The sequence below is a fragment of the Rousettus aegyptiacus genome, unplaced genomic scaffold (assembly GCF_014176215.1).
Source record: "Rousettus aegyptiacus isolate mRouAeg1 unplaced genomic scaffold, mRouAeg1.p scaffold_m13_p_8, whole genome shotgun sequence".
NCBI lineage: Eukaryota > Metazoa > Chordata > Mammalia > Chiroptera > Pteropodidae > Rousettus > Rousettus aegyptiacus.
The window spans coordinates 72,930,166-72,948,963 of NW_023416311.1; the positions used below are offsets into that span (position 1 = coordinate 72,930,166).

At 38.5% G+C, this 18,798-nt stretch overlaps 1 pseudogene; it reads right to left on the minus strand.

The window, feature by feature from the left end:
• Window positions 1–1,722: 1,722 nt before the first annotated feature.
• LOC118607451 lies at window positions 1,723–1,841 on the minus strand (annotated as a pseudogene).
• Window positions 1,842–18,798: the final 16,957 nt, after the last annotated feature.

Sequence of the window (18,798 nt, forward strand, 5' to 3'; positions counted from 1 at the left end):
GGAAGGGAGGAAAGAAGGAAGGAAGGAAGGAAGGAAGGAAGGAAGGAAGGAAGGAAGGAAGGAAGGAGAGAGAGAGAGGAGAGAGAGAAAGAAACATGAAGAAAGGTAAGAACCAAAAGGAAATGTTCATTCTCTTTGGTTGAACTCTCTTTGTGGCTCAGAAGCATTGCATTAGAACTACTTGACAAAAAAAAAAAAAAAAAAAAAAAAAAAAGCATTTAAAACACCAGTACCATTAAAAGAACTCAATACCACTGTGCTGTTTTTGCCAAAGTAGGATCACCAGATAACTATGCTAAGAATGAACCATTTGGCCAAAAACAGGGCACCCCTGAAATAGGATCTCCTGTTTGAATAGCTCCTCTTCGTTCTACTTTTCAGGTTATAGGTCTCCAAATTATAGGAAAAGTTTTGCTCACATTCCCTGGGGTATTTCAGACTTTTCAATGCGACTTTCCTGAAAACTTCCCCCACCAATCCCTTTAAAGTACAGAACTAGAAACTGCTTCTGCCATGTCAGTTCAAAGTTCAAGTCAGGTCAGAGGTCTTCAGAGAATGAAATGGTATGCTTTGGGCACAAAAATCCTTTGTAAAGGAGATGATTTAGAAAACTTAAAAACAGAAGAATCTGTAATTTTTTAAAATTTATTTTTATTGAAGTATAATTGACATAACATTAATTTCAGGAGGACAATGTAATGATTTAACATTTGCATATGATAATTGTTTATAATTAAACTTTTTTCAGTACAGTTGACATACAATGTTATATTAACGATTTGACATTTATATTGCTTAAAAAGTAATCATTCCGATAAATCTAGTATTCACCTGATACTATAAATACTTATTACAGTATTATTGACTATATTCCCTATGCTGTACTGTACATCTCTGTAACTATTTTTATAACTGGCAATTTGTACTTCTTAATTCCTTTACCTTTTTTACCCATCCTCCCCATCTGGCAACCATCAATTCGTTCTCTGTATCTATGAGTTTGCTTCTGTTTTGTTTGTTAGCTTTATATTTTCATTTCTTATTTCTTTGGGGGGGATAACTTTACTCTGATATAATTTCAAGCTTACAGAAAAGTTACAAGATTAGTATAAGGGACTCACTTATGCCTTTAACTCAGATCCACCAATTGCTTGCATTTTGCCCCATTCGCTTTATCATTGTCTCTGTACGTATTTATAGAGACAAAATGATATTTGAGTTTATATGTCAGATTTCATTTTCTCTTAAATAATTGCCCTTCCAGAGTTATTACCTTAGGCTTATGTATTATAATAATAAGTTGGTTGATGATAATTTTGGTAGAATTAGGAAATGTGACACTGATTTTTTGAAGAAAGTTGTGCTTATTCCTAAAAATATCAAAGTATGAATTATGACAGATTGAACAGGCCCCATGAAGTTTATCAGCACTATACAAATAAGAATGATTTTCTTTTTCACGTTCCTGGAAACTATTGCTGTTTGGTGCAATAAACTTAACATGTGCCACTTTCCTGCTTTTTTGGTGTAGTACTGCTGACAATATACATATGTGGCCATTCTTATTTTTATAGAGTTAATTATTAGTTTCACTTTTATTTTTCTAATTTTATTATTCATTCATTCATTCATTCATTCATTCATTTTAGGTGAGGAAACCTTGGTTGACCTCACAGATTGCAAGGACCTGTCAGCTTACAGTCTCTTATTTTTTATTTTTTATGCCTACAACACCTGGTCTTCCTAGGTTGTCTCCCATCCAAGTACTAACCAGACCTGACCCTGCTTAGCTTCTGGGATCAGATGGGATCGGGCTTGCTCAGGGTAGTATGGCCATAAACCTATTTTTCTAATTTTAAATAAAGGTATGTCATCCTTAACACAGAATACATTATTCTGAAATACAACTCAAACAACTTGAATGTGAGGATCTATTTGAAAAGTGCCTTGTAAACCGTAGCTTGGTATAGTCATTAGGCATATCGTTTTTAAATGAGCTATTTTTCTTTACTTAAAAATTTCTTTTTAAATTACAGTGATATTCAATAGTGTATTAGTTTCAGGTGTAAAGCATAATAATTAGACATTTATATAACCTTGAAGTTATCACCCCGATAAGTCTAGAACCCACCTGACACCATACATAGTTTTTACAGTATTATTGATAATATTACCTATGCTGTACTTTATATCTTTGTGACTGTTTTGTAACTGACAATTTGTACTTCTTAATACCTTCGCTTTTTTCACCTATCCCCGCAAACCCTTCTCCCACCTGGCAACCATCAAGTTGTTCTCTTTATCTGAGTTTCTTTCTGTTTTGTTTATTTTTTTTTAATATTCCACATATAAGTGAAGTCATATGGTATTTGTCTTTCTTTGTCTGACTTATTTAATTTAGCATCATAACCTCTAGGTCCATCTATTGTGTTGCAAATTGTAAGATTTCATTCTTTTTTGTGGCCAAATATTATTCCATTGCATATATGTACCACCTCTTCTTTATCCAATTATCCATTGATGGGCAATATTAATAATATTAGGTTGGTTCATATCTTGGCTATTGTGAATAATGCTGTAATGAACATAGGGATGCATATAACTTTTTAAATTAATATTTTGGATTTCTTTAGATAAATACCCAGAAGTAGAATTGCTGGGTCATAAGGTAGTTCTATTTTTAATTTTTTGAGGAACCTCCAAACCATTTTTCAAAGTGGCTCTACCAATTTGCAATCCCATCAACAATGCACAAGCCTTCCCTTTGCTTGACATCCTCGCCAACATTTGTTGTTTGTTTCTTTATTGATGACAGCCATTCTGACTGTGAGGTGCTATCTCATTGTGGTTTTAATTTGGATTTCTCTGATAATAAGTAACATCAAGCATCTTTTCACATGTCATTGACCATCTGTGTGTTCCTCTTGGAGAAATGTCTATTCAGGTCATTTGACCATTTATTAAATTGGGTTGTTTCTTTCTGGTGTGTGTTAAGTTGTATGCGTTCTTATAAATTTTGAATATTAACCCCTTGTTGGATGTATCATTGGCAAATATCTTCTCCCATTCAGTAGGTTGTCTTTTTGTTTTGTTGATAGTTGTCTCTGCTATGCAAAACCTTTTTAATTTGATGTAGTCCCATTTGTTTATTTTTTCCTTTGTTTCCCTTGCCTGAGGATACATACCTAAAAAAATATTACTAAAAGCAATGTCACAGAGTTTAATGCCTATGTTTTCTTCTAGGAGTTTTATGGTTTTGGGTCTTACATTTAAATCTTTCATTCATTTTGAGTTTCTTCTTGTATATGGTATAAGAAGGTGGTTCAGTTTCATCTTTTACATATATTTGTCCAGTTTTCTCAACACCATTTATTGAATAGACTGTCGTTACCCCATTGTATATTCTTGCCTCCTTTATCATAGATTAATTCACCATGTAAATGTGGGTTTATTTCTGGGCTCTCTCTTCCAGTCCATTGACCTATGTATATGTTTTTATGCCAGTACCATGCTGTTTTGATTACTATAGGCTTATAGTATAGTTTGATATCAGGTAGCTTGATACCTCCCAGTTTATTCTTCTTTCTCAAGATTGCTGTGCCTATTCTGGGTCTTTTGTGGTTCCATGTAAATTTTGGAATTATTTGTTTACTTCTGTGAATAATGCCATAGGTATTTTGATAGGGATTGCACTGAATCTATAGATTGCTTTGGGTAATATGGACATTTTAACGATGTTGAGTCTTCCTATCCATAAGTATGGTATATACACTTCCATTTATTTGAATCTTCTTCAGTTTTTTTTCTTTAATGTCTTATAATTTTTCAAGTACAGGCCTTTTATCTTCTTGGTTAAATTTATTCTTAAGTATTTGAATTTTTTGATGCAATTTTAAGTGGGATTGTTTTCTTAATTTCTCTTTCAGATAGTTCATTATTATATAAAAATGCGACGGATTTTTGAATATTAATTTTGTATCCTGCTACTTTACTGAATTTATTTATCAGTTCTAATAGTTTTCGGTGGAAGTTTTAGGGTTCTTTACATAGAGTATTATGTTATCTGTGGATCTGCAATTTTTTAATTCAAAGTGGACTGAACATTTCAGTTTATCTTGTTTAAATATTGAACATCAAAAGCCTATTGTTTAGTATTTTTAAAAAATTAGCATTCTTGAGGGGTTTTTTTTTAAAGATCTACTTTATACTCTGAATATTCACAGACCTTTCCAAAGCCTCCATGAAACAGAACTGTGAAAAAAGTCCTTGATATGAACCACAAATGAAACTGGTCAGCAATATCTTTAACTGAATTTTGAAACAAATCAAAATGGGTTTCTTCCCATAAAACCACTAGTAAATTGTTCAGAATCAGAACTGAAATTATATCTTTTCTTAAAATACTGAATAAGAATAAATGAGAACATCAATATATTTTTCAAATTCCTAGTCCAATTAGTTCAACTTTTTTAGTTTCTCTGCATTAACCATTAAACGTGAAAAAATGTCATTAGTTGATAGCAAGAGTTTCAACATTTTGTCATCTACTAAAGGACATACACAGTAAAAGCAAGGAAAATGATGCTACGGTAGAGGGATGTCCCACCCACTGTAATACCCATGAATGCTGCAGCTTTATTATCTAGGACAATAGAAAGGTGACCTTTGGGTTGGACTCTGCCCACACACTTTTGTGCAATTATATGTGACAAAAGGAAGTACAGTTTTGTGATTATGGGTTTCTGGGCAAATCCTGAAAGCAGAAGCAGCTTTTATGTATAGCAGGACAAGAGTCAAATTGTTTTGAGAAGAGTTTTAAGCCCAAGCTGACCTCTCTCCTCCTTCTTCCAGGTTTCCACCGTCCTCATGCAGGAACAAGTACACATAGAAGGTAAGTTGTTTCTGGTCCATATTTTAAACAATGATGAGGATGAGTGATTGATAATAAAACTTGATTTCCAGTCTTCAGTAAGTCTTAAAATATACTTGACAATTAGGGCAGCTCCGTTATCTTGCTGGGTCAGTATTTGCATCTGTAAAATGGGAATAATTATACTTAGCCTGTCTGCACCAAACTGTAAGAGGAACACGAGGAGAGATGGCGTGATGTTATTTTATGTTTATCACCTTGGTTATTTTGAGCCTGATTATCCTATCTCCCACTCTGTTTACTCTTTAAGATTTAACTTAAATTGCCCAATATCTCTGTACTCATAGAAGTTCCCAATAGAACATTGTTCGGACATAGCAATCACCCCTACCAATCTGGCACCCCGTCCTTCAGGGCACATGTGGCCATGTTAAATTTATTTACTATTTCATGAATTTATTTTCCATTCAGATATGTAAAATAAACTTACTCTTTTTCTTCCCCTCATTATTGGCACAAAGCCTTTAAACTCTAAACAAATTGTAATGCATCTATTTAGGAGGTAGATTTGGCTGTGCTATGATATGAATATTAATAGAAAGTCCATATGTTTCAAGTCCTGTAAAATATGAAAAAAGCGCGCTTAGCATTCTGTGTAAAACTGTATGAAATATATGTGTGCAATCATTAAAATAAAAAATGGCGATGCTGGGATGAACTGCAGTACGTCCCTGCAGAGAAAGCTTTTAAACCAAGCATCACCCCTCTCCCAATCGGAGAAAGTGCTAACTAGGTAGAGAGATTAGAAAGAAAAATTGAGGGTGAGGTCAACTATATTCCTTTGGAAAGATGAGCAGAGACATTTTCAGGATTTCAGGGGGCAGGATGAAAAAAAGGAGGAAACCTACTGAGTCAGATCTTTATTGCGTGGTTTCATGAGTTAGCATGTGCACATTCCAACTCAAGGAATGATATTCCAAGGTGAAAAAATAAACATCTGGGGTTTTTTCATTCTTCTGGATTTTCCAGGCCTCTGTTGGTCTCCATCATTCCTGATAATTAAGAGGTCATGGGATCAGAGGAAGTGGGAGCAGCAAGGGACATAGGAGATCCTCCTGCTCAACCTTTTCATTTCACACATGAGGGGCTGAGGCCCAGACTTGGGAGCAGGGCTCGGCTTAAGGAATGTGGACCCTGGAAAATCTAAAAAGAATGTCTTTCCTGCAAACAACTGTTAGGCAGGCTTGAAATCTGCTTAGCAGATTTTTTTCCCTCAAGACTCAATAACGGTAACCATCCTGTGCTGAAGGGCAAAACCCCCAGAAGTTGCTGCTGTAGAACAGGCATCCCTCCCGTTTGTGGCTGGAAGGGAGCCACGAGGCGAGCTGTCAGCACCTTCGAGCCATGGTGCAGCCTGGATTTTGTTTGTATAAAGGCCTAGAGATTGATGGGCCCTATAGCCCTAGGTTTTGCATTTGAGGGAAGAAAATGTCTTGGTAAAAACAATAAGAACAGCAGCCTAAAATGAAAGGAACAAATGGCATTCAATCAGAGCCCAGGTTCCCTTCCAACCCCCACCCACCCCTGCATATATTCCTTGCTTCTCAGCATTTGCCTGACATGCTGCCTTCAATGCTTATTTCGAAATATCATCTGAGAAAGCTCCATAGGACCCTGTCATGTAGGCAAGCACTTCAGTCTCCCTTTTGAAGCTGAGAGGAGTCAGACAGAAACCGTGTTAAATTAGACAGGCCGGGAAAGACACCTCCAGGCCTTCACTCAGGCCCCTGAGGTATGCATCACATCTGGTATCCAGAAGCACAAGAACTGCCCCAAGGGAGGCCCTGGGCGGCCCAGAGGCTCCTGCCCCCATTATCAGCTTCTCCCTTGCTCCTGTCTAAGCTATCAGAGCCTTCTGCAGCCTGGACATCAGAGCTGTGCACACAGCAGCTTCATGTTTGATTAAAAAGGAAGCTCGCTGCCTTCTCCACCTTCTTGCCTATGAGGCCTGTCTGGAGATAATCCTGGCAAGGATGTGCACTGCAGATCACAACAAGTCACTGAAAATCTTTCTACCCTGCTTGCTGACTCAGTCTCCCTTCTGTTTCCACAACTATCCTCCCCCCACACACGTTTTTCCACATACATTTTTTTAAAGATTAGAAAAAAATTAACTTGTACTCATGACTAAAAGAATAGAGAACTTGTAAGTGTGATGTTCAGTCTATTTTTTCTGCTCACCTTCTAGCTGATATTTTGTGACAAATTAAGTTTTATTTTTGTTTTATAAAAAGGACCTACATGTGCGTCTAAGTATTTTTTGATAAGTACTTATAAAACAACTTGTACATTTCTGCATGGATAGTTAAATGTAAGGGGCCAGCCTTTAGTATAACATTTATTAAATGCCTACTATTTGCTAGCCCCTATGTTAGATGGAAAAGACACACACTTGCTTCCTATAAGCTTAGATTACTCTGTCTTCTACCCTATGAGAGAACACAAGTAATTCTAATCAGTGTTCAATTCCCAAGTGACTGTTTTAGAGGGATGAAGGTACCTGAGTACCTGTATATTTCTATTGGGGAATCTAAACATTTAGAAAAGAGGAGCAAATCCACTTTACCCAACTATAAGCCTTAAGCTTTTACAGTGCTCAGGGTCGACTACATGAGATATATATGTTTCTTAGGTATGAACAGTAAAATGTGGAACAAAGCTGAGCTCTATTTGATGTATCCAAGCAACAGAAAGAAGATAAAAGGTGGGAGCAAAGTCTTGGTGTCACTTTGTGGGTAGATAGGAGGGATTTGGGTGGAGAGTTAATGAGAAAATCCAAGAAAGCAATGATGAGACCAACCAAGACAGAAGGATAGATCAGCTCTCTTTCACAGTGGAGTATAAAAAGGTAGTATAAAATAGATCTTGTTTATATTTACGCTTATTAAAAAATATAGTCATTAAACTTTACTATTTATTGATAATATTTAACAAATAGCTTGTCAATAGTACATTTACATACCACAAATGCATATATGTATATGTGTGTGCGCGTATGTATATATATATACACACACATATACATACACACACACATATACACACACACACACACACACACACATGAAATGCTTGCTCGAACATTTATTACTAATAGGCTACATAAGCAAATATGTGAAGAGGCCACTGATGTATAAGAATCCATAAAGATAAAAGTTAAGGTCAAAAACAGCATGTTACAAATTGTAAAGTGAGGGTAGAATAAAAAAAGAAGCATCAAATTTAGTCTGAGAGAGTAGATCCAATCATCGTCCAAAGATGGCCACTGGCTAATTCCTTCTCTCTCTGTGTGCACATGCTGTTCTACTCTTCAAGAGGCAGAGCCCACTTCTCCTCCACTTGAACCAGGGATGGCTTTGTGACTTTCCTTGACCAATAGAAAATAGCAGAAGGAATGTTCTGGGACTTGCATGCCCAGGCCGTGAGAGGGAGGACTGGCGGGTTTCACTTTCTCCTTCTAGAAAGTCAGTCACAATGCAAGGGATCTGACTACCTGATATTGAGTTGTGAGGAGGCTTACTTTAGCACCTGGGCAGAGAGAAGCCATAGGGAGGGACAGTGAGGCACTAGCGTGTAAAGCCCCTTGGGATTTCCTAGCCCTGCCAGCTACCAACTGAATGGAGCTGAGTGAGTGACTCAGCCCACAACAGTGGAACAGGAGAGCCGGCTGTGTCCTCCCTGGATTCCAAACCCACAGAATTATGATAAAAGGGAAAATTGTTTTAAGTCACTAAGTTTTAGAGTATAGTTTGTTCCACAGCAAGAGATAAAACAGTCATGTATTACAGTTCAGGCATTAGCCCTGGAAACAAACATATTGACCAAGAACCCTCTTTTTACATGTTGCCACATTAGAGAGGAAAAACAAAATTCTAATAGTAGAGAGAAAGTAATCAGTGAAATCTTAAGGCTAGGAAAAGCTCAGATGTGGGACAGCACAGTAAATTAACAAAATGTTGTTTTAAAAGAAAAAGTTGCAGATGGGTACAAAACACTTAGGGATTTTGATATTTTACAATCACCAGGAATCTCAGTGCTGGTGATTATTTTGCCTGTTTCTTTTGTCAAAAGTTTTCTCCCTTCAATCCTTTTGGGTGGTTTCTTTCTTTAGCTACATAGGCCAGTTTATCTGTTATACACTTCCTTATTGTTAAGACTGAAAGTCTGGGACTACATTTCCCAGTATCCTTTGGCAGCAGTTTCAAGTCATGCGGACAACCAGGGGTAGTCACATGAGATTTGGAAGGGAAAAGTGAAAGCCACATTATTGCTCCTCTGCCAGAAGTGGACAGATGTGTGAGTTTCAGCAGATGTCAGAGTTTGTATGGGCTCCCAGACATTTCCCTGTGAATCATCCACCTCAGTGCTAGAAGTAGATGAGCTCACCAACTTTTTAGTCCCTGAAACTTCCTGCTCTGAAAAGCTAGCAGCAAATTTGAAAGCTTGTGGCTTTTTCTGACCTTCCTTCCTCTAGCCCTTCCAGGAGATTGTATGCATCCTTGTATTTAATTTCTTTTCTGCCTGAAATACCTAGAATGGTTTCTATTTTTCTTTACTAATTCTAATTATATATGTCTAAGTCTCACTTTATAATGAAAGTCAAGAAAAAGTAGAATTTATCTTTACTTTTTTCTTTCCTTCCATCCATCACAAACAACTATGGATCTCTTTCTAATGTTTTAAATATGACACATTCCTATAACAGCATAGAGGGAGATGTCTATGGAGACATCTGCACATGCATAGAATAGGAAGAGGAAATACAAGGTATAGTTCAGGTTCTAGGGGCTCGGGAAATTAGTGTTTTTCCTTCTAATTAATCAAAGACAATTTTATAGATAGGGTCACAGTCATCAGATTTAGCAAACCACATCAGGACACCTAATTCAGTTTGAATTTTAGATAAACAGTATAGTAGGCAGAATAATGTCCCACAAGAGACATTCTTCAACTAATACTAATTCCTGGAACCTGTGAATGTGTTGCTTTCTGTGGCAGAAAGAACTTTCAGGTGTGGTTACACGTGTGCACCTGGAAATGCATATGCATAGAATGGATCACACGACTGGACCCAATCTAATAAAACGAGTGGAGAACCTTTGCCAGCTGCAATCAGAGGGAGATGTGACTAAGGAAGAAGCTGCATTGTGCCTTGAAAGATGGAGGAAGAAGGCTGCACACCAAAGAACATGGGTGACCTCAGGAGCTGGAAAAGGTAAGAAAATAGATTGTCCCCTGGAGCCTCCAGCAGGAATGTAGCCCTGCCAACACCTTGGTTTTAGCCAGTGAGATTAGCGTCAGACTTCTGACTCTATAATAGTAATAAATAATCCAATCCACTAAGCTTGTGATAATTTGCTACAGCAGCAATAGAAAATCAATATAAACAATGGATAATATTTTAGCATAAGTATGACCCATACAATATATCGGCACATACTTAGACTAAAAACTATTTCTATTTTGAAATTAAAATTTAACCGTGAGTCCCATATTTAGCTGGCAACCCCATTTTTAGAAAAGTAAGATTACAGAACTTTTTTACATCTCTGCTGAGAAACTATGTATAAATTTTGTGCAAAACACTTAAAATAGGCAATTTACCTATCCTATTTCATTTAATCCTCACAATTCTTTGGTGTAGGCATTATTATACCTATTTTATAAATGAGGCAACCCAGTCTGCAAAATTAAACAAATTGTTTAATGCACATTTTAGGCCATGCAGGAACTGGAGGTGGGTCATGTCTGGCTGAGTCCAAGGCCCATTATGCTATGCCATCTTTGTCTAGTTTGCCAGGCTGTCACTCCATTTCTCAGCCCACTTTCATTGCTGGAACCCCACAAAGCTAGTTTCTACTGTTGCTTACACATCTTCCCTGCTCACTCTCTCCTGTAGCCTGGTAATCTGATTTCTGCCTCGACCTCTTATATATATCGAAACTGCTTTCTCAGAGGTCACTGATGGCTTCTAATCTACCATCGTTTCTTAGTCATCCTTCTCTTTATTCTCTCTGCAGTACATAAAAGTGTTCTCTTGCCTTCCTCTTCCTAGCGTGCTTCCTCTCCTTCCACCCCCAAACACACACACACACACTGGGCTTTTATTTTGTAATACTGAATCTCCCTCTGCCACTCTTGTCTTTTCCTTCCTGTGATGGCTAATTTTGTATGTCAACTTGACTCAGGGTGCGTGCCCAGAAAGCTGATAAAACATTTTTAGGTGTGTCTGGGAGGATGTTTCTGTGAGATTAGCATTTGAATCTGTAGACTGAGTCAAGATCACCCTCACCAGTGCAGGTGGGCATCATTCAGTCCACTGAGGGCCTAAGTAGAATAAAATGAATTGCTCTCTGCTTGAGCCAGCACATCCATCTGCTTCTGCTATTGGACATCAGTGCTCCTGGTTCTCAGGCCTTTGGTTCAGGCTAAAATGAAACCACTAGCCTTTCAGAGCCTGCAGCTTATGGCTTATCGTAGGACTTCTTAGCCTTCATAACTGCATGAGCCAACCCTTCATAGTAAATCTCTTTCTATCTAGATCTATATATATCCTATTGGTTCTATTTCTTTAGAACCCTGACTAGTGCACTTCTGTCTCCTTACTCTTCCACTCAGTAAAGCTGTATGGTACAGCCTTGGTTCTGTTCTTGCTCACTCTCATTTTTTTAAATTTCAAAACTGTCTTGGAAATCACAGTGTCATGGCTTCAACTTCCATCTCTGCTGATGAGTCCCAAATAGTATCTTCAGTCCTGCTTTCTCCGCAGCTCTCACATTGTACAACTACCTGCTGGATAATCCATCAATACACTTAATACAAGGTACCCAACCCCCAACATGGCTCACTTGCCCTTCTCTGGTGTATGAAAGGCATGGGTACTGTCCACACACAGGTTCTACAGCTGATCCATTTTTGACCCTTGCCTCTTTCCTTAAGTGAACTAGCGGAATAATCAATAGATCCCAGGTGTATTGTTTTTCACAATATCACCTGCATTTCTTGCTTCCTCTCGGTAGCTGCACTCCAGGTCTTAGATATGGCTTCCTCCTGCCTCAGAGGCCCTCAACCTAGCCGCATACCTGGGAGATATTACAATTGCCTTGGGCTCCACCCTCACTGTTAATCACTCTAAAATGGGGCATAGATATCAAAGTTTTGTAAATCTTCCGCAGGTGTATTAGTTTTCTGTGCCTTTTGTAACAAATTTTCACAAACTTTATGGCTTAAAAGAACACAGATTTATTCTTCTACAGTTCTGGAAGCCTGAAGTCCAAAATGAGTTTCACTGGGTTGAAATCATGACATTGCTCCCTATAGAAGTTCTAGGGGAGAATGTTTCCTTGCCAGTTTCATCTTCTAGGAAATGTCCCATTCCTTCATAAGTGATCACATCATGTGGCCTTTTCTTCTCCAGCTTCAGTTGTCACAGTGCCACCTTCTTCTGTAAGTCAGATTTCCCTCCTACAGAGACACTTGTGGTTACATTTAGGGTCCACCCGGATAATCCAAGACATTCTCCCCATCTCAAGATCTTAAAGCACCTCAGCAAAGTCTCTTCTGCCATATAATGAACATTCCCAGGTTCCCAGGATTAAGCCATGGGTATACTTGAGGGCCATCAGTCAGCCTGTTATTCCAGATGGTTTCTAATTTACAAACAAGTTTAAGAATCATTCTTTTAAGAGAGCAACCTTCTTCCAGGCTCCTTTCTCCAATCCATCTTGCTCACCATCTTCCTAATATACCTATTATCACACGGCCCCTGATGAAATGCCACCAAAGTTCTCCTTTGCCTTTAAAATACCGTCCAAACTGCTGAATGTAGAGCACAGCCTAGTACACGTAGACCCTTACCCAACTCCTTACCCAATCAGGTATGTTCTTCTACTCTCCTGTGTGAACATTGCTTCAAATAAACTCATTTTCTCAGACTTTGTCTAGTATTCTGATTGACTTATTTTGTTTGTGCTATTTCACCTCTATGTAAGGCTTTCCTGATCGTCTTATGCTTCGCTAAGATCTTATCCATGTGTCAAACTGTATTAGTTTCCTTAGGCTGCTATAAAAAGGTACCACAGAAAAAGTGGGTTAAAAAAAAACAACTAGAAGCGTATTGTCTCACGATTCTGGCTATAAGTCCAAACCTAGAGTATCAGCACGGCTGTTTCCTTCTGAGAGCTGTGAGGGAAGGATCCATTCCAGGCCCCTCTTCTCGGCTTGCAGATGACCATCCTCTCCTTGCATATTGTCACATCTTCTTTCTATGCATGTCTTTTTTCAAATGTCCCTTTTATAAGAGTATCAGTCCTGTTGGATTAGGGCCCATAGTTATGACCTTATTTTAACTTAGTTACCTCTATAAAGACCCTATCTCCAGATAAGGCCATGTTCTGAGGTACAGGGGATTAGGAGTTCAAAACAGGAATTTGGAGGGGGACACAACTCAACTTATGACACCAGGCTATCGCAGTCCTATTTGGTCTTTAGCTTCCTTTGCAACTTGGTCCCTCCTTTATCTAAACAACACAGCAGTTTTTGTCCATTCATTTAGAAAAATAACAACAGACTAAACCTTGATCGCAGCTCCTAAATTGCAATCAATACTACGTGTGGAGGGGCACTAATTTGTCTCTTTGTCTTCTGCAAATAGAATATGAGCTCCTTGAAGACAACCATTGTGTCTTATTGATCTCATTACACTCATGATGTGTGATATGTACTTAATATTTAACTTAATTTCAGAAAATTTGAGAGAGTTTAGTTTGGAATGGGGAGTGGGCAGAGATTATTCCAATGATAGGAAATGATCTAATAGTATACAGCATTGAATGAAAGATCCCTTCAATGTATTTGTTGCAGAGTCAAAGAGAATACTTTCTTGTGGTGAGGTGCTTAAAAGCTATGAGCTGACTAAAGGGAAAGAGGAGAGAGGAGAGAAAGAAGAAGAGCAAATTTCTAGATATTCAAACTAATTAATCTAAAAACTGGGTGAGTCAAGGTTAATGGCATTTTGCATCATCAGCATCACCACCCAGTCCTTACTCTTCAATGATAGCACGGTGCTCTGGAGGACTTATCAAGCTGAGGCAGGCAGCCTAAGTTGGGCACTCTGCCAATACTTTGCTGGGTGGCCTTGCCTTTCCGCCTCCTTGTTTTAGGTTACTATTCTGCCTACTAGGCAGAGAAGCTCTGGTCACATTCACAGAAGCACTGCACAAATTAATGAGTGGGGGACTGTCAGGTTGGAAAATGTAAAGGGCTGTCTACATAGGGAGTTATTTATCACCTTAGCTTGTGTCCAGAGGTCTGAAACGGGAAAGTCTCCCATATTAAAAGGAGGCACTAGAGCACAAAAGTGTGTCATCTCTTCAGAGAGGACTGTATCTGAGTTCTATTAAGAAAACGATGAAGCAGAGACTTGAATCAACTGCTATTTAAAACAAAAAAAATGCCCCCCTTTACCTTGAAATAGTGTGGAACTTTAACAGCCTGTATTTTCCCTGGATTATGTAGACAATTTCTTAGTCCCTCCTGCCCCTGCCCCCCGCCCTGTTCTTGTAAGGGGCCATGTGGTTTTCCACATCTATTTGACATCGCTGGGCTCCAGTTCTCGCTTCTTTAGTTTCAGGTTTGTTTCTTGTTATTGTTCCCAGGTCACACCAGCTGTTCCTTCCTGGTGTTGACACAGGGAGAGACTGGAGCCTGTTTAGCTTCAACCCTGACTTCCCCACAGATGGGGACTTCCCCACAGACTTCATTAGTGCCCCTGTCACTTCTTTATGTCCCTGTCCTCCTACTCCCTCTCAAGTGGGGCCTGGGTGCCTAGGAATGGCTACCTCCTCTGCTGTAATTTTTTTTGTGCTTGCCAAGTGCTGTGCAGGACTGAGCATTATCTGGGTCTCCTTTCTTGCTGCAGCTGCCACGCTCGGAGAAGGAAGAAGAATCTTCAGGCATCCAGTGCTTGCTTGAGTGGGCTGCCCTTCCCTCTCAGGACTTTAAGTGCGGGGTCGGGTTCGTCCCCATGCCCTCTAGCACTCCTAGGACAGCTGGAGTTTATTTTTGCAGTAGGGGCATTAAAGGAACAAGAGTGCAGTTGCCCAGGGCTTTCTTCCATGAGGGACTGTACAGGAGGTCAAAGGTTAGGGTGGAGTAGGGCAGGCTGAGTCAGCTTCAGGGAAAGGGAGCCGGGCTGGTGTAAGCCTGGCCCCCATACCTTCTCAAAGCCCACTCCATCAGTCTTTCCTTTCAACCGCTACGCTTATTCCCAGGAGGACATGGGTCTGGATTACCTCATTTTAGCCCACCAAGCTGTAAACAACTCTTGACATTTGACCTTCAAGGATTCATGCAAGCGATGACCTTCTGTCAGCCTATTCTATGTGGATTAGGAACACAGTTCCTCTCCCTGTTCTGTATCTAAATGATTGACCTAGCCTTAATGTGCATGTGTTATAAATTCTTTATAGTTCGGGGGTATGTTTAATGCTCCTTCGTGTGTGTGTGTGTGTGTGTGTGTGTGTGTGTGTGTGTGTATCTTTGTATTTTCATCTACATCAGTGCTGTAAGATTGGAACTTGGCATTCTATAATGAATTCATGTGCAAGTAACAGGAAAATTTAAAATGGAAACTTAAAAGAGCTCAAGAAATATGAATGGATTTCTCTCATGTAAAAGAGAAGAAAGCAGTGCATGGCTGGTGGGGGCAGGGAGGGGGGCTCTGCTCCAGAAAATCCTTAGAAAACAGTTCACTGGGTGGTTTGCTGTATAGTGTCATCTCATGTTTAGGGTCCAAGGTGGTATTTGCTTCCAGGCAGTGGGAAAGGCGAAGTGATGAAAAAAGCAAAGGCCATATGTTGGCCGATTTGTAGAAGGTTCCCAGAACCCGCTCTGACATTTTTGCTGACTTCTCATAGACCAGAACTTAGTTGCAGGACCACTCTTAGCTGCAAGGGAGGCTAGATAACATGGCCTTTATTCAGGTCAGTCCTGTGCCTGCTAGGAACTGTATCACTAGGAAAGAAGGTGAGCATGGGTAATAGAGGACAATTAGCCTCTGCCACAAGAATCTATTCTAAAAATAGATTTTTGGATGGTGGGGAGCTCCTGGTAAAATATGTATTCCTAAAAAGCAAACCAAATGATTGCTCCTAGAGTGCAAATCATTATATGTCCAGATATATACAAATACACAAATTTATATACAGCAATACTTACATAATAGAATTATATTTTAAGTCAAATAGAGTTATACATTAAGATTTTTAAGCTATCTCAGTGAATAGTAATGACTTGTTCTGGAAAATTTTCCCCAAGATTGCAATAATCCTCTGAGTCATTAAGTTGGTCTGTGACCTTAAACAGCACAGCTGGGCACTCACATGGTGAAACCTCTAAACTCTCTGGAGTCCCAGTTGCCAGAATTATTTCAACCTAGTGCCAGGAAACAACACCGCATGGCTACAAAGTCTGCATATTTTGTTACAAAGGAGAGGGTGTGGGGGAGACGACAATAGTTGTTACAGCAAGGTGTGCGGAAGGTATGTATGTTTTGGGAGTACATGTACAGGCCGGACATCTGCCTGTGGGAAATTGACGGAAAACCAGGTGAGATTAAGTGCTTAATTAAAAAACAAATTTCGATGCCCTCATATCCCTCGAATATTCTCTTGGTCTCCATCTAATGGAACTCAAAATAATCTTTTGGGTTTTTATGTTAGCTTTTTAAAGAGGATATTTTGCTTAATTTTGTTCTTTTTTCATTTCTGTGTAAAAGAAGAAATTATTCCCTCCCACTCCCCCCCCCCGCCCCGAAATACTAAAATGCTGTAAGGGAGCAGCCTCTGGCTTGATCAGAAGCACAAAATTTGAGAATAGTCTTTGAATGTTGGTTTGCAGATCTATTCAGTAAAAAGCAAAAAAAATTAAGTTTCTACATTTTTAATTTTTAGTTTGTTATCTAAGGCAAAAAAGAATATTGATTAGGATCACTTTTTAACAAAAAAAAATCTTTTTCCCTTCAATTATAGATGCCTTTGTAAATCTCATCATTCTCCAGTCCCACCCTAGGAGTTCTCTGCATTACATTTCTAAATCTCAAAATTTTATTAATGATGCTTCCATAGGGAATCTGTTAGACAAAACAATAAATGAGGAAGACATTTTGCAAATATGGATATGTTCTCCAAGGTATAGGATTTTTGTGATAATTTTAGCTTTGTATTTTCCCGTATGTTACTGTAAGCAATTCTGGACTTCCAACAATTAGCTTGTAATTGGGTGCCACTACTCAATTTCCATGTCTGAATTTGCATTTGTGTTTCCAAGAATTGAATACTCTCAGCAAATAGGCAGTCCTAGCTCAAAAGGAGCTCGGTCACAGCAGTCAACACCAGGCTCCTGCTGCTCGCAAGCACAATAGTAGGTGCCTGTCTCCGCATCGTGCGCATGGAGCAGTTCGTAAGCAGGCAGCGTGGGGAGTTATAAAAATACATAAACAACTCTTTATTAAATGGAATTCAATGTGTTTTTTTTTCTGGAGTATTGCATTTTGGTAGACAGTTTTAAATGGCCCATCAACCTAACAAACTGATGGCTGAAATTAATTTTTTAACAAAAATAACAATGACTCAATAGTTTATCAAAAGCAAAAGAATCAAGTAAAAAATGATACATTAAACATGGAAACGCATCTTTCTTACTAAATCCAATCTGAATGATTTAGTCTCAGAGGAAAGAAACTCATCAATTTCATTAAACTATTTTTACTAATTTGAATTTATAAATTTTGATAGTTTTATAATTTACTCTTTTAGATTTTAGCATAATATTAAAATTTAGTACATATGTTCAGTACCTGTTTTATTTTGTAATTAAGTCAAATGAGAAAACATTTCTCAATATTGAATATCCTGAGACTTTTTTCTTTAATAAGACAATATAACAAGTTTGTAAAACATGGAACCAGGTAGTGTTTTCCCTTTCTCCACATGTCAGTACCATTTCCTACCTGAACGTTCAGGTCCACTTTTCCCCTCCCCCAGTTGGTCAGGAGCCCATACTTGAACTCAACCATCCCAACCTTTATTTCACTTTGTCACTCTGCAGAGGAAGCTGACAGACCTTTACCTTAATAAGTACTAGAGAAATGTCAGAAGATTAATAAACAAGGCACAATAAATGAAGAACAAGAATTCATATTCAACACCAGAAAACAAAGATGATAAGTGGATATTAGTTAGCAGAGAGCCAGTCCTATAGAGCTATCAGTTAATGACCTGAATTGAAGTATAAAGAGGATTCTTCTGAAAATTTGTGACAATCAAGGTAGCCCATTGTAATTTGGGTCCTTCCCAAGGCTCATAATTGAATTTATTACCCACTTGTGTATATTTTTACAATCAAACAGCTTTTAGTTTTCTTTGACTTTTATGAGTCTATCTCCTCATTCTCTGGCAACAACCATCCCTGCCTCTCTTGTCCCCAAAGCCCATTGTCCTATATGCACGCACACACACACACAGTTCCTGGAGAAGGAAGAGACTGACAAAGTATATAAAATACTCAAGAATAACAACAAGAAACAAAACAAAAACTAGAGACAAGATGAAAGTGAGAAAAACTGAACACATCTTGTTTTCTCTAGGTATTACATAGAAATTTTTTATAATTACTCATTTTAGTTTATGAATTTGTATTTCTTCTAATGAGCACAGATGTGATTATTAAGCAGCATTCTCTTTTCTCTCACCTTATTTCAGCCTTACATAATGTAACCAGCTGACCACTGGAATGCATAACCTGTTTCCCTCACTAGAAAAGATCTTGAGTCTTACAAATTAGGGATTGCAGAGCCAACTTAAAAAGAC